Consider the following 13,862-nt stretch of genomic DNA (forward strand, 5'->3'; position numbering starts at 1 on the left):
TACTAACATACCAGCAAAGAAAGCTATAGTTTGCTGGATTAATCTCCTGGAAGCCCCACTGCTGAAATTGTATTGTCCACGTGCTTACCTTGCATCTCCAGAAAAATACAAGTCATTTACATTTAGGTTTATGTAGGACAGACATTGTCTTCTTGGGCTTCAAAATCACTGCAAATGATGACTGCAGGCATGATATTAAAAGATGGTTACTCCTTGGAAGAAAAACGACAAACCTAGACAGCATATTAAAAAGCAGAGACTTTGCTGACAAAGGTCCATCTAATCAAAGCTGTGATTTTTCCAGTAGTCATGTACAAATGTGTGAGTTGGACCATAAAGAAGGCTAAGCACCAAAGAACTGATGCTTTTGAACTGTGGTGTTGGAGAAGAATCTTGAGAGTTCCTTGGACAGGATGGAGATCAAATCAGTCAACCCTAAAGGAAATCAACACTGAATATTCATTGGAAATACTGATATTGAAGCTGAAGCTCCAATATTTTGGCCACCTGATGCGAAGAGCCAACTTGCTGGAAAAGACCCTTTTGCTGGGAAAGATTGAGGACAAGAGGAGAAGAGGGTGGCAGAGGATAAGATGGTTGGAAGGAGTCACCAACTTAGTGGATATGAGTCTGAGCGATGGTGAAGCCTGGCATGCTGCAGTCCATGGTGTCACAGAGTCGGACATGACTTGGCCACGGAACAGAAGCAACAAAGTCATATTTAACAATAAGTACCTCTCAAAAATCTAAGTGGATTTTGATTGAAAAATATTTTTAGATGTATGGAAAAGCATGCCAACAACTATTAGAAAGAATTACATATGAAAAAAGAAAGGAATTCTCTTACAGAGTGAATGGATATATGATGGTTAAATTCTCTGGTGTATCTGTTTTTCAAGCTGCCTTATCATAATTCAACAAAGTGGCTTAAAACAACATATTTATTATTTTACAATCCTGATGGTAGGTATGGGTTATGTGGGACTAAAATTGAGGTATTTTCAGGGCTGTGTGCCTTTTAGAAGCTCTAGGGGAGACTCCATTTACTTTTGTGTGTGTGTGTGTGTGTGTGTTGGCAGAATTTAGTTCCTTACAGCTATAGGACTGAAGTTACCATTTTCCTGCTGCCAATAAACTGAAGACTGTTCTGAGCTCTTAGAGACTGCTGGCATTCTTTAATTTATGGATCCCTTCTTTCATCTTCAAAGCCACTAAAGGGAAGGAAGGAACCAAGTTCATCTCACATTGCCTTTTTCCAACTCATTCTTTCATCCTCTTCCACTCTTAAGGATTTATGTGACTACACTTGGTCCATCTGGATAGACCAGGATCAGGATAATCTGCCTGGTTTAGAGGTCAACTGATAGCAACCTTGTGCTTCCCTGCTGGCTCAGATGGTAGAGTCTGACTGCAATGCAGGAGACCTGGGTTTGATCTCTGGATCTGGAAAATCCCCTGAAGAAGGGACTGGCTACCCACTCCAGTATTTTGGTCTGGAGAATATACACCATGGAATATTACTCAGCCGTTAAAAAGAATTCATTTGAATCAGTTCTAATGAGATGGATGAAACTGGAGCCCATTATACAGAGTGAAGTAAGTCAGAAAGATAAAGAACATTACAGTATACTAACATATATATACGGAATTTAGATAGATGGTGGCGATAACCCTATATGCAAAACAGAAAAAGAGACACAGAAATACAGAACAGACTTTTGAACTCTGGGGGAGAACGTGAGGGTGGGATGTTTTGAAAGAACAGCATGTATATTATCTATGGTGAAACGGACCACCAGCCCAGGTGGGATACATGAGTCAGGTGCTCGGGCCTGGTGCACTGGGAGGACCCTGAGGAGTCGGGTGGGGAGGGAGGTGGGAGGGGGGATCGGGATGGGGAATACATGTAACTATATGGCTGATTCATGTCAATGTATGACAAAACCCACTGAAATGTTGTAAAGTGATTGGCCTCCAACTAATAAAATAATATTAAAAAAAAAAAAAAAAAAAAAAAAAAAAAAAAAAAAGAAAATTACAATACTTAAAAAAATTCATTTAATAATTTGTATAATAACATTTGTTACATATAGTATACATTATATATATGAATATATATTATATATCAATATATTTGTAAATATATCAATATATACATATATTATATATTTTATATATTATTATACAATAATAATTTGTATAATAACAAATAGAAAGATATAGCATTCTTATGGATGAAAATTTTCTCTTTCATTGGATTCCAATTATCTCTAAATGTGTTTATTGTTTTCATCTCTAATTTTATCTCTAAATCCACTTACAATATTCATCAAAATACCAAATTAATTTATTAGCATTAGAAAATAATGTTAAATTTCACTTGGAAGGATAAATAGGTAATGGTAAACAATAAAATATTTTAAAAATAATAACAATGAGAATGTAGTGGTACTATAAACTGTTAAAGCAGAATTAATTTTTCCAAAAATTGAGATATTAGGAAAGGAGCATCAATTAATATAATTAAATATAAAATGCTTAAAGAGATGTGATCATGAAAACATTTGGCGTATTACTAAGGTACAATTTCAAATCATTGAGGAGAAAAGAATGATTCAATAACTGGTGCTAGAAAATTTGGAGGGAAGGGTAAACTTATATCTTTATCTTGTGGCATATAGATAAAGCCTAGATAGAAGAATGACTGAGAAAAGAATGGAAAAAAGTTGGGAGAAGGAAGGAAGAAAGGAAAATATTTAAAAGCAAATGCATGTGAGTATATATATAACATAAAAAAGAAGGGGTGACAAAATCTTTAGTGGCTGAAAAGAAAATGAATTCATATTCCTCTAAACAGTCACGCTACTATGATATCTAGATCTTATCGTGTACTTTGATTTTTTTCACAAGAATACACGTTTTTTACATAGTCTAAGGAATCAGTGGAGTTAAAATCTGGAGTGAAAAATATAAGAGGTAAGCCTGAAATATCTTGCTATACCAAGAAACAGCTGAGCTCTCAGACTATCGGTATCACATATTGTGTTCAAAGAGTGTAAGACTGAACGTGAAGTGATTGCTGATGGCCAAAGAGGAGATTAATTGAGCATGCATATCAATAAGAATTGTAATGGCAATAAATCACAATGCATCATATATAGTTTACTCCATGATATAATTATAATACTAAATAAAATGAAATATAAGTGGTTTTGAATCTTTTTTTTTTTTTTTTTGGTCACTAATAAGGAATGCCAGGGAAGCAAATTACTATTTTAAAAATGTGTGTATATAAGAACTAGAATTCATTCCACCTTTTAAAATACAAATTCTACTTCAGGGTAATTAAATAGTTGCTCAGGAGAAGTTACTCCATACTCAAGTATTCCAACAAACAAACAAGAAATGACTGAATTTGAATATTATCATTTTGAGACACATTCTAAATAAATCAGAGCAATTGTTAATAAAGGTTGCTAATATTCCCCAAAACAATGCACTTTTTGATGAAAGTACATGACACCAGCTATGAAGTTTTCTTCCTCAATATTCTTGCAAGTGTCCATAAACATAAGAACATGGAAACTGTAACAGGGAGACGCAGTGAGCAACTAGTGATCAAATGAGAGTCTGTATAACCAATAACCTCGTTTCTTAAATAAAATTAAATCTCAGGGAAAAAATCAAAGAGATGGCGAGGAAATGTGCATGTTAAAAGAGTCTTAACTGTGATAATTGAATTTCCTTTAATCATTGACTGATTAAAAAATGTAAAACATGTGAGCCAATTGGGGGTATTTTATATACTGATTATTTGTTCAGTATATAAAACTTATTATATACTACAGTTAGCAAAGTGGAACTTAGGAAGCATTACTGTGAACAAAGCTAGTGGACGTGATGGAATTCCAGTCAAGCTATTTCAAATCCTAAAAGATGATGCTGTTAAAGTGCCAATATACCAGCAAATTTAGAAAACTCAATAGTGGCCACAGGACTGGAAAGGGTCAGTTTTCATTCCAGTGCCAAAGAATGCTCAAAGTACTGTACAATTGCACTCATTTCACATGCTAGCGAAGTAACGATCAAAATCCTTTAGGCTAGGCATCAACAGTATGTGAACCAAGAACTTCCAGATATACAAGTGGGGTTTAGGAAAGGCAAAGGAACCAGAGTTCGAATTGCCAACATCCATTGGATCACAGAAAAAGCAAGAGAATTCCAGAAAAATGTCTACTTCTGCTTCCTTGACTACACTAAAGCCTTTGACTCTGTGGATCACAACAAATTGTGAAAAATTCTTAAAGAGATGGGAATACCAGACCATCTTATCTGCCTCTTGAGAAACCTGTATGCAAGTCAAGAAGCAACAGTTAGAACTAGAATGGAAAAATGGACTTTTTCAAAGTTGGGAAAGGAGTACATCAAGGCTGTATATTATCACCCTGCTTATTTAACTTATATGCAGAGTACATTCTGAAAAACGTGGGTCTGGATGAATCACAAACTGGAGTCAAGATTACCAGGAGAAATATCAACAACCTCAGGTATGCAGAAGATACCACTGTAATGGAAGAAAGTGAAGAGGAACTAAAGAACCTCTTGATGAAAGTGAGAAAAGAGTGAAAAAGCTGGCTTAAAACTCAATATTCAGAAAACTAAGATCATGGTTGCCAGTCCCATCACTTCATGGTAAAGAGATAGGGAAAAAGTGGAAATAGTGACAGATTTTCCTTACTTGGGCTCCAAAATCACTGTATCCATGAAATGGTGGCTGCAGTCATGAAATTAAAAGACACTTACTCCTTGGAAGGAAAGGTATGAAAAACCTAGACAGCATATTAAAAAGCAGAGACATTGCTTTGTCAACAAAGGTCCATCTAGTTAAAGCTATGGTTTTTCCAGTAGTCATGTATGGATGTGAGAGTTGGAGCATAAAGATGGATAAGTGCCAAACAACTGATGTTTTTGAATGGGATGCTGGAGAAGACTCTTGAGGGTCCCTTGGACTGCAAGGAGATTAAACCAGTCCATCCTAAAGAAAATCAGTCCTGAATATTCATTAGAAGGATTGATGCTGAAGCTCCAATACTTTGGCCACCAGATGCAAAGAGATGACTCATTGGAAAAGACCCTGATGCTAGGAAAGATTGAGGGCAGGAGGAGAAGGCAGTGGCAAAGGATGAGATGGGTGGATGCTATCACTGACTCAACGGACATAAGCTTGCACAAACTCTGAGAGATAGAGTAGCACAGGGAAACCTAGCCTGTTGTAGTCCATGGGATTTCAAAGAGTCATATACGACTTAGTGACTCAACAGCAATGGATATACAGAGGCTTGCTATTCTCTTTCTCTATTTGTATATGTTTGACACTTTCCATAATAAAATTTAAAAGATGAAAACGCTGTTTTTAAAATAAATATTATTCCTTTGCACTAAAGAGCAAAAAGATAAAGTAAAAGAATTTTATGATTATTTAAATTACATGTTAGTTATTTTGTTACTCAATTTTAAAATTTGAAACAAGTAATAAGATTCTAAATCTCTAACAGAACTGTCATCCACTAAGAAACAGTCACAGTGAGTCATTGGACTGGTAGCCAGAATAATGGAAACTTTTCTTTTTCTTTTTAAGAAGAGAAAAGACAGGTTTACCCATATCAGATTTGCTTTTTACATGTATTTTTATTAGATTACAGTTACAGTGAATTGACATATATCAGATTTAAGGTCACAATTGTCATTACATTTGCCCTGATATTTTAAGAGGCAAACAAAAATTGTCAGAAGAGGCATTATGCTGACTGATACAGATAATAGAAGCACTTCCTTATATTATAGCTACAATTCACTATGAATGTGTTTGAAAGATGCAGTATGTCAAATACATACAATGTGGTAGAATCTATACTTCTTACTAAGACATTTTATTGAAGATATCACTATGTAAGTCCACTATCAGTTCTTCAGAAATAAGAGGAAATATGTGAGAAGTATATTATTAATGAGATTACATAAGTCTAAAATAATGACAACTTTTGAGAGAATACTTCTTTTTAGGGTCAAATAGGTGGCACTAGTCTTAAGTTCAGATAAGAGCTAGAATGTAATAGAAACACTAGAAACTATATATTTTTTGATATAGAAACAATAATGAAAACACACTTATGTTTTAATGTGATAAGTATATTTTACATTGAGATAACAGATGTTTAAGAAATAATATTCTTCAACAAGGTGGGAGAGTAGGACACTTTTATTGGGAGGGAGGTTGAAGATTTTGTTTATTTGAATAGTTTGTAGCCATCATTATATTTGATCTTGAAAGGCAAGCAAGGGAGAGAAAGTTCTTGGACCTATTTTAGAGCCTGAGACATCTAGGCTGAGGGAGACTTACTTTTAAATATTTTATTTTATAGAGTTTCCATATTATAGCTACCTTGATATTGACAATGACATATAATTAAATAAATCATATGCCTTCAGATCTTAATTTGGTTCTCAAAATTAATTTTGAAGTTGGGTGGTTAATTTTTGATTCCTGGAACATATTATGATGAATCGTTTAGTGTTTATTTAAGAAAAAAATCTAATCAAATGATGTAGATTCTAAACAGAATGATAGAGATATCGAAACAAAATTTCACCTTTATTAAATAATATTTGTATAAAAGAGAAAAAGAAGATAAATGAAAAATTTTAAAGTCAATCTAATTAAATCAGCATGTAGCTACAAATCCCTGGTGTTAGATAAGTGACTAATTAGACACTTAAAATTAATGAAAATTTTCTCTTGTGTGAGATTAATTATAAAGGATGAGTGACCACTGAAGACACTTTAAGCTATTATGATTTTTAGTATCTCTAAATCTAATTAAAACCAAAGGAAAATTATCTGAACCAGTCATGAAATATTTTACATGTTAAGATTTTTATGTTTCTGAAGATGTACCTCAAAGTAAGTATTAACTCTTTTACCCAAAGTCCAGAATTGCCATGGATAAGCTAAGACAAGGCATGAATGTAGCTTCTATTGAGAAAAAATATTTTTAATGATTATCAATGACGATATTCATATAGAGCTGAAAACTAAGATATAAACCAAATATTCAACATGGACTTTGAATTCAACACTAAACACTTCAATCAAATAATTATTGTTTCAATCACCAGCCTAAAGTAACTATCAGTTAGAAATTCATTCAGAGACTAGCATCAGAAGTAAGGCATAACAGTGACTCATATAGATGCAGGCCTAAATCTCCCATATAACATGAGTTCTGAAAAAAGCACTTCACAGTAGGCCTGACAACTCCATTGTGTGATCAGAACCCAAGATTCTTCTGCTTTACTCTCCTTGTTATTATTTTAGTTGCCAAGTTAAGATCCCATGGACTATAGCCCACCAGGCTCCACTGTCCATGGGATTTTCCAGGCAAGAATACTGGAGTGAATTGCCATTACCTTCTCCAGAGGATCTTCCTTATCCAAGGATCAAGTCCGTGTCTCCTGCATTGGCAGGCTGGTTCTTTACCACTGAGTTTCATGAGGAAAACCTGCTACTCTCCTTAGCACTTGTTTTCTACCATCAAGTTAGCCTTAAGTTACAAAACGTTTGGAATTCAGACACCACAGCTGAACTTAAACAAAGAGGAGGATGAAAAGTAACAGTCAGAGGGCTTATGCTAAGTGTGTCTCCCATCAAGAAGAACAAGTTCCTCTCTGTGCGCTTTGCTGGGATTTCTTTCATTGTCCAGCTATACCTCCAAAGTAGTTAGCAGCATTTGCACACGGGATCTTACTATTTTGTTATTGCCTTTGTTTGTAATTAAGGGAGGAGAAGGTAATGGCTATCTAATAGGCAACTAGCTACTTTCTTTACTCTGAAAAGAGTTTCTTTACTCTGAAAAGTACATAATTATTTGGTGTACCTACCAAACAACCAGTAGGTCAAAGAGTTCAAGTACCCATTACACTATTTCTAAAATTTTAATTTTGGCCATTACGATTTGGTACAAAGTGTCCAGTATGTTTCTGTTCAAGTACTTGGGAAACTGAAGATGGAAATGGCAACCCACCCCAGTATTCTTGCCTAGAGAATTCTATAGACAAAGGATCCTGACAGGCCCATGGAGTCACAAAGAGTTGGACATGACTGAGTGATTCACACACACACACACTTAGGAAAAGCTGTTACATGATAGAAATGGCATTGGGAAGGCTAATTTTGTTTTTACACTTTTTGTCATTGAGAGGAAGGTACACAGCACAGTAACTTGTATTAAGGTAGTTGACTCTACCTTTATATGTCTGCTTAACTCAGTCACTGAATCCAGGGTTCCCAGGAAAGTCTTGGCCTCAAGAAAGTAGCTCTCTGAAGCTTAGGCAGACCCTGAGAAAGCTGAGAAATGGAAACTACACAATCCACAGCTAGGCAGAAAATCCTTTTGAAAGGGGAACATGGCGGTGAATTTCCATGTCTACCAAACTCCACCCTCCCAAGTCCATCCCTCACCAGCATTCTCAGGGCAATTTTACTTTTCCGGTACTTTCATGGTTACCACCATGCGTGCGTGTATGTGGAAGTCACTTTAGTCATGTCCAACTCTTTGCAGCCTCATGGACTGCAGGCCACCAGGCTCCTCTGTTCCTGGGATCTCCCAGGCAAGAATAAGGGAGTGGGTTACTGTGCTCTGCTCCAGGAGATCTTCCCAGCCCTGGGATCAAACCTATGTCTCTTGCATCTCCTGCACTTGCAAGTGGGTTCTTTACCACTTGGGCCACCTGGGAAGCCCCCCACAACAAAGCAAGAGAGTACAAATAGGCACTACCCTGGCTAAACTGGATCTCTCATAGATTCCTCTCTTTCTCTTACATAACTATGTCCCTACCTCACTCCATTGAGACAAGTTAGGATCATCCTGGCCAAAACCCATTAAGGAGAGAGTATTCCATGGTCTTTAAGAGTAGATTTTGATTTTAAAAAAGAGAAAAAAATGTTGAGGGAGAAAAGGCAAGAGAAAGACATTTATCTTTCAGATTCAAATACCATCAGAGTAGGGATACAAAATAAAATAATGCTTGAGAACAGGGCAGATATGACTATTTAGGATATTAAATGAATATATATCAGAAGCAGAGCAAAGGTACCAATCAAAATGGGTTCACATAAAATAGGAAGCTGCCACTGGGAAGAAATATGTCATTAGGTTGAGAGGAATCTGTGGTGAGGCTCATTCACCTTGAATCTTATAGGAAAATCCATGCCCAGATCATTTATTTTGTTTCATTTCACTTTTTATTTAGTTTCATTTCACTTTTTATTTACTGGAGTACAATTGCTTTACAACGTTGTGTTAGTTTCTGCTGAAGTACATACAAGAAGTGTTTCAGCTATATGTATACATATATGCCCTCCCTCTTGGACCTCCCTCCCACCCCATCCCCAGCCCATCTAGGTTATCACAGAGTACCTAGCTGGGCTCTTTATGCTCTACAGCAGGTTAAAGTTGAAAGCTTTTGCACAGCACAAAACCATAAACAAGATAAAAAGATAATCCTCAGAATGCGAGATCATTGTTTACAAGTGAAGCAACAAAGTATTAATCTTCAAAATATACAAACAGCTCATGCAGCTCAATGTCAAAGAAACAAACAACCCAATCAAAAAATGGGCAGAAGACCAAAATAGACATCTCTCCAAAGAAGACATACAGATGGTCAAGAGGTACAAGAAAAGATGCACAACATCACTACTTACTAAAGAAATGCAAATCAAAACTACAGTGAGGTGTCATCTCACACTGGTCAGAATGGCCATCAACAAAAAAATCTACAAACAGTAAATGCTGGAGAGGATATGAAGAAAATGGTGCCCTGTTGCACTGTTGGTGGGAATATAAAGTGATACAGCCATTATGGAGAACAGTATGGAGATTCTTTAAAATATTGAAAATAGAACTACCATATGAACCAGCAATCCCACTACTGGGCATATAACCTGAGAAAATCATAATTCAAAATGACACATGTAGCCCAATATTCACTGCAGCACTATTAAAAATAGATCATTTGATTTGGATGACAGCTTGCCTGGATCTTAACTTCAGCTTCTGAATTGTAGTCCATATAACATCTGGTCTAGCATGTTGCTTATTAATATCTGTTTCTTGAACTGGAATGAACAGGAGGCATTCTTGAGTGAATTCCCTCACTCAAACTTTTTATTTAGAATCATCTTGTAGTAAAGAATATATTTCCACTTATAGATATCAGAAAATAGATATTCATGAGCAGAGATTCCCAGAGTAGAGTGAGCTAAACTAGACCCCAAATGGTAGTCAACACTACTGGGGAGCCCCATTGCTCCCAAATGACACCGAGACTCCATTAGAAATGCATTCCATTTTGGTAGCTTATTATGCAAAATCCAAATAGGTGAAAATTTGCCCCCTAAGAAACTTGGACATTATTCTATATTTCCAAAAAGTTACTTTGGACTCCTTATTTCCCATATCCAAAACTTGCAAAATAACTAATTTTGCCCTGAACTGTTGCTGTACCTATATACATCTCCGCTCTTTCTCCTAAATACCTCTACCCAGGTTTTCCTCACAGCTACAATCCTCTCCATCCCCTCCTTGGGCAGGGCAGTCAGCCTAATCAATCCCCCTTGGATTAGGCACTATTGAGCCATGTCCACTCAAGAGACAGCTGGTAATTCTCAGCTTGCTTCTCTCGGCATCATTGAGCAAAGCTGTTCTTACAGGTTGGACAAACTTATCCACATGAAAACGTGAGGCCCTGGGTGGTAGGATAATCACATTTCTTCCTCTTCTGAGCTTATCACCTGATCTCTGGCAGCCCTCACTTTCATTCCAATTTCAGATTTAAAACCTAACATGTTACTGTGCTATTAACTACTGTGCATATCCTACCACAGTAAATTTATCCCTGTTCTTAAATCTCAAATTAGGTGTTAAACTCCTTTAAAGGAAATTTTGTGCAAGGTGAAAATTTAGGAAACAGAAATTGCATAAAGACTGAGAGGTTAATCTAATCATTTCCAACTCATACATCTATAAAGATAAATCTCTAAAGTTTAGCCTTTTATTTTCCCTGCTAGTCCTCAAACTAACCTGAATGGCTTCTGGAAAACTAATTTAAAGAGCCATATCATGCTATGAGATCATATTGATTTCCTTCACATAAGTGTTAACACACATTAGAGAATTTCCACCAAGAGAGAAACAGGCTAATCATTATAACGTGTCCAGTGAAAATTTACACATTGATGAAAAGAATATTTAGAAAATGAGGAAATATGAACTCCAGTCTAAGTCTGACTCTAACTAGATGTGGCACATTCTCTAGTGTTTCTGGACTCCTGGTTTCTCATCTGGCAAATGAGGGGATTTAACAAAATTATTTCAAAAGTCTTTTTTGAATCTAAAATTGTAGATTCTGTTCTATGGGACATTCTTGTATCAGATCATTAATGCATTATGATAATTTCATTCAGCAATGTTTCCTGCTAAGTAACTATTTGCATATCACAGGAGGATGTCCAGGATTTTGTGGAATCAGAATTAATTTTTTTCCCACAATGCAAAGACAATTGCTTCTATAATTAGATGACTTCCATGTTATTGCAAATAAAAGCATTACAAATTCTAAGTTTGAACTGTACTAAATAAATTAAAAATTATGCTTTTAAAAGTTTACCCTCAGATTTCTTCCCAGCTTTCTTAAATCTATTTTTTGCTCAGTTGGCAATACTGGGTAAACACATCTGGTTGGTTGAAGAAACAATATGCACAGGACAATATTAACATACAACTACCCTTGAGGTAAATCCAAAATGATAAGGTAGATTTGAACAATATTTCACCACCAATTACAAAATGTAAAAAGTCTGCTTCTTTTTTTCTGTTTAGATATGATTCTTTTTAAATGTCCAACTTCAAAAATATTCATGGGTATCTCCGTACTTGATAATTTAAACTGATGAAAAATGTGAAGGAAGTACTGTCATCTAATCTTGGGACATAGGAAACTTTTAAAATGATCATCTAAAACCACTATCTTAGAAAAAGAAGCTTTTGAAGGAAGCAGTAGAAGTTCTGATACAAGTCTAGAAATTAGAATCCTTTTATTATTTCCTAACAACTTTTCCATGTTGATACTTATTATATGCCTAATTAGTGAACCAGTGAAGTTGCTCAATCATGTCTGACTCTTTGCTATCCCATGGACTATAGCCTACCAGGCTTCTCCATCCATGGAATTTTCCATGCAAAAGTACTACAGTGGGTTGCCATATCCTTCTACAGGGGATCTTCCCGACCCAGGGATCAAACCCAGGTCTCCTGTGTTGCAGGCAGACACTCTACTGCCTGAACTACCAGGGAAGCCCTATTATATCCCTAGCACTGTGCTTACTGTTATGAGAGCATGAAATCTCATTAGAGATTATACTTTCATGACCCATTCTACAATTTAAAAGATTACAGTATCTTTATATTATACATCTTAATATAATATTCTGATAAACATTTTATACTATATTTCCTATATACATTTGATAATATTAATAAGGCAGAATAACAGGTCCTCAAACTTTTATATGGGCTTCCCATTGGCTCAGCAGTAAAGACTTTGCCTGCAACATAGGAGACGTGGGTTCAATCCCTGAGTCGGGAAGATCCCCTGGAGAAGAAAATGGCAACCCAATCCAGGATTCTTGTCTGGGAAACCCCATGGAGAGGAATCTGTAGAGCTCCATGGAGTCATGAGTCAGGTACCACTTACCAACAACAGCAGTAGCAGCACTTGATCCCTTTTCCTTTGTGAATGCATTTTAAAACCTATTCAATGGAAAAGTTTGACTTAAAGTTACAGTCAAGGGCTTTAGTGAACTGAATCCATTTTAACCTGCTGAGTTTATCACATCTTAGAAGATGACATTTTATAATTGCTGATGAAACCAGGCATGATGAGTTATACTGATAGTGCATAAAGCGTATGATCAGTAAAATGAAACAGTTTACTGAAAATGTGTATAAAGAAACCTTTTTTAAAAGTAATATTGCTTTCATTCACTTTAAACCAGCCATCCATGTTTATTACTATCCTATCAAGAAAAACCCAAGGATTGATAAAATATAAGGTATTTTTTAACCTTAGTTCTACATGTTCAATGCTGACAAATGGCTTTATTAAAATACACACAAATGCATAGATACACGTTGAGTTTTTGATTCGCTGATGTTTTGATGTTTCTATTTATGTGGTTTTGATTAAATCAAAATAAGCTTCTCTCAAATCTACTGTAATATAAAGAATATTTTTCAAATCATGCCAACAAAACAGTTCAGGGAGAAATTAATATTAGACACTAAAAATGAAAGTATAGCTTAACTTGGTTATTGATATAAGATTTTATGGGTCTTAAAGATTTAGAAATAATTTTAGCTGTTATTACATAGAATACTTCTATGACTTCACAGGTCAATATTATCATCTTCTGCTATAGAAAACACTGCCAGCCAAGTTATTAAGGCCCGCTGAGCAAATGTCCTGAAAGTTTAATGTGGTATAAACATCACTTTATACACAGAAATTGATTCTTTTAAAAATAGGAATATAGTAGTGAATTATACATGTAGGTTCAGCCTAATTCTTCTTGTACAGCTTGAAATGCCAAAGTTTATTAAGATTAACATTACAAAATGTTTAACTTGGCTACCCTGAGTACATAGGGAATAGCATTAGAAAATAGCCATTAAAGCCATCAACAGCTTTTACATTTAGCAACTACTCTGTTGATTTTCAACAACTACAACTTATTATCAGGGTTT

Source organism: Muntiacus reevesi, chromosome 6 (assembly GCF_963930625.1).
Source record: "Muntiacus reevesi chromosome 6, mMunRee1.1, whole genome shotgun sequence".
NCBI classification, from domain to species: domain Eukaryota; kingdom Metazoa; phylum Chordata; class Mammalia; order Artiodactyla; family Cervidae; genus Muntiacus; species Muntiacus reevesi.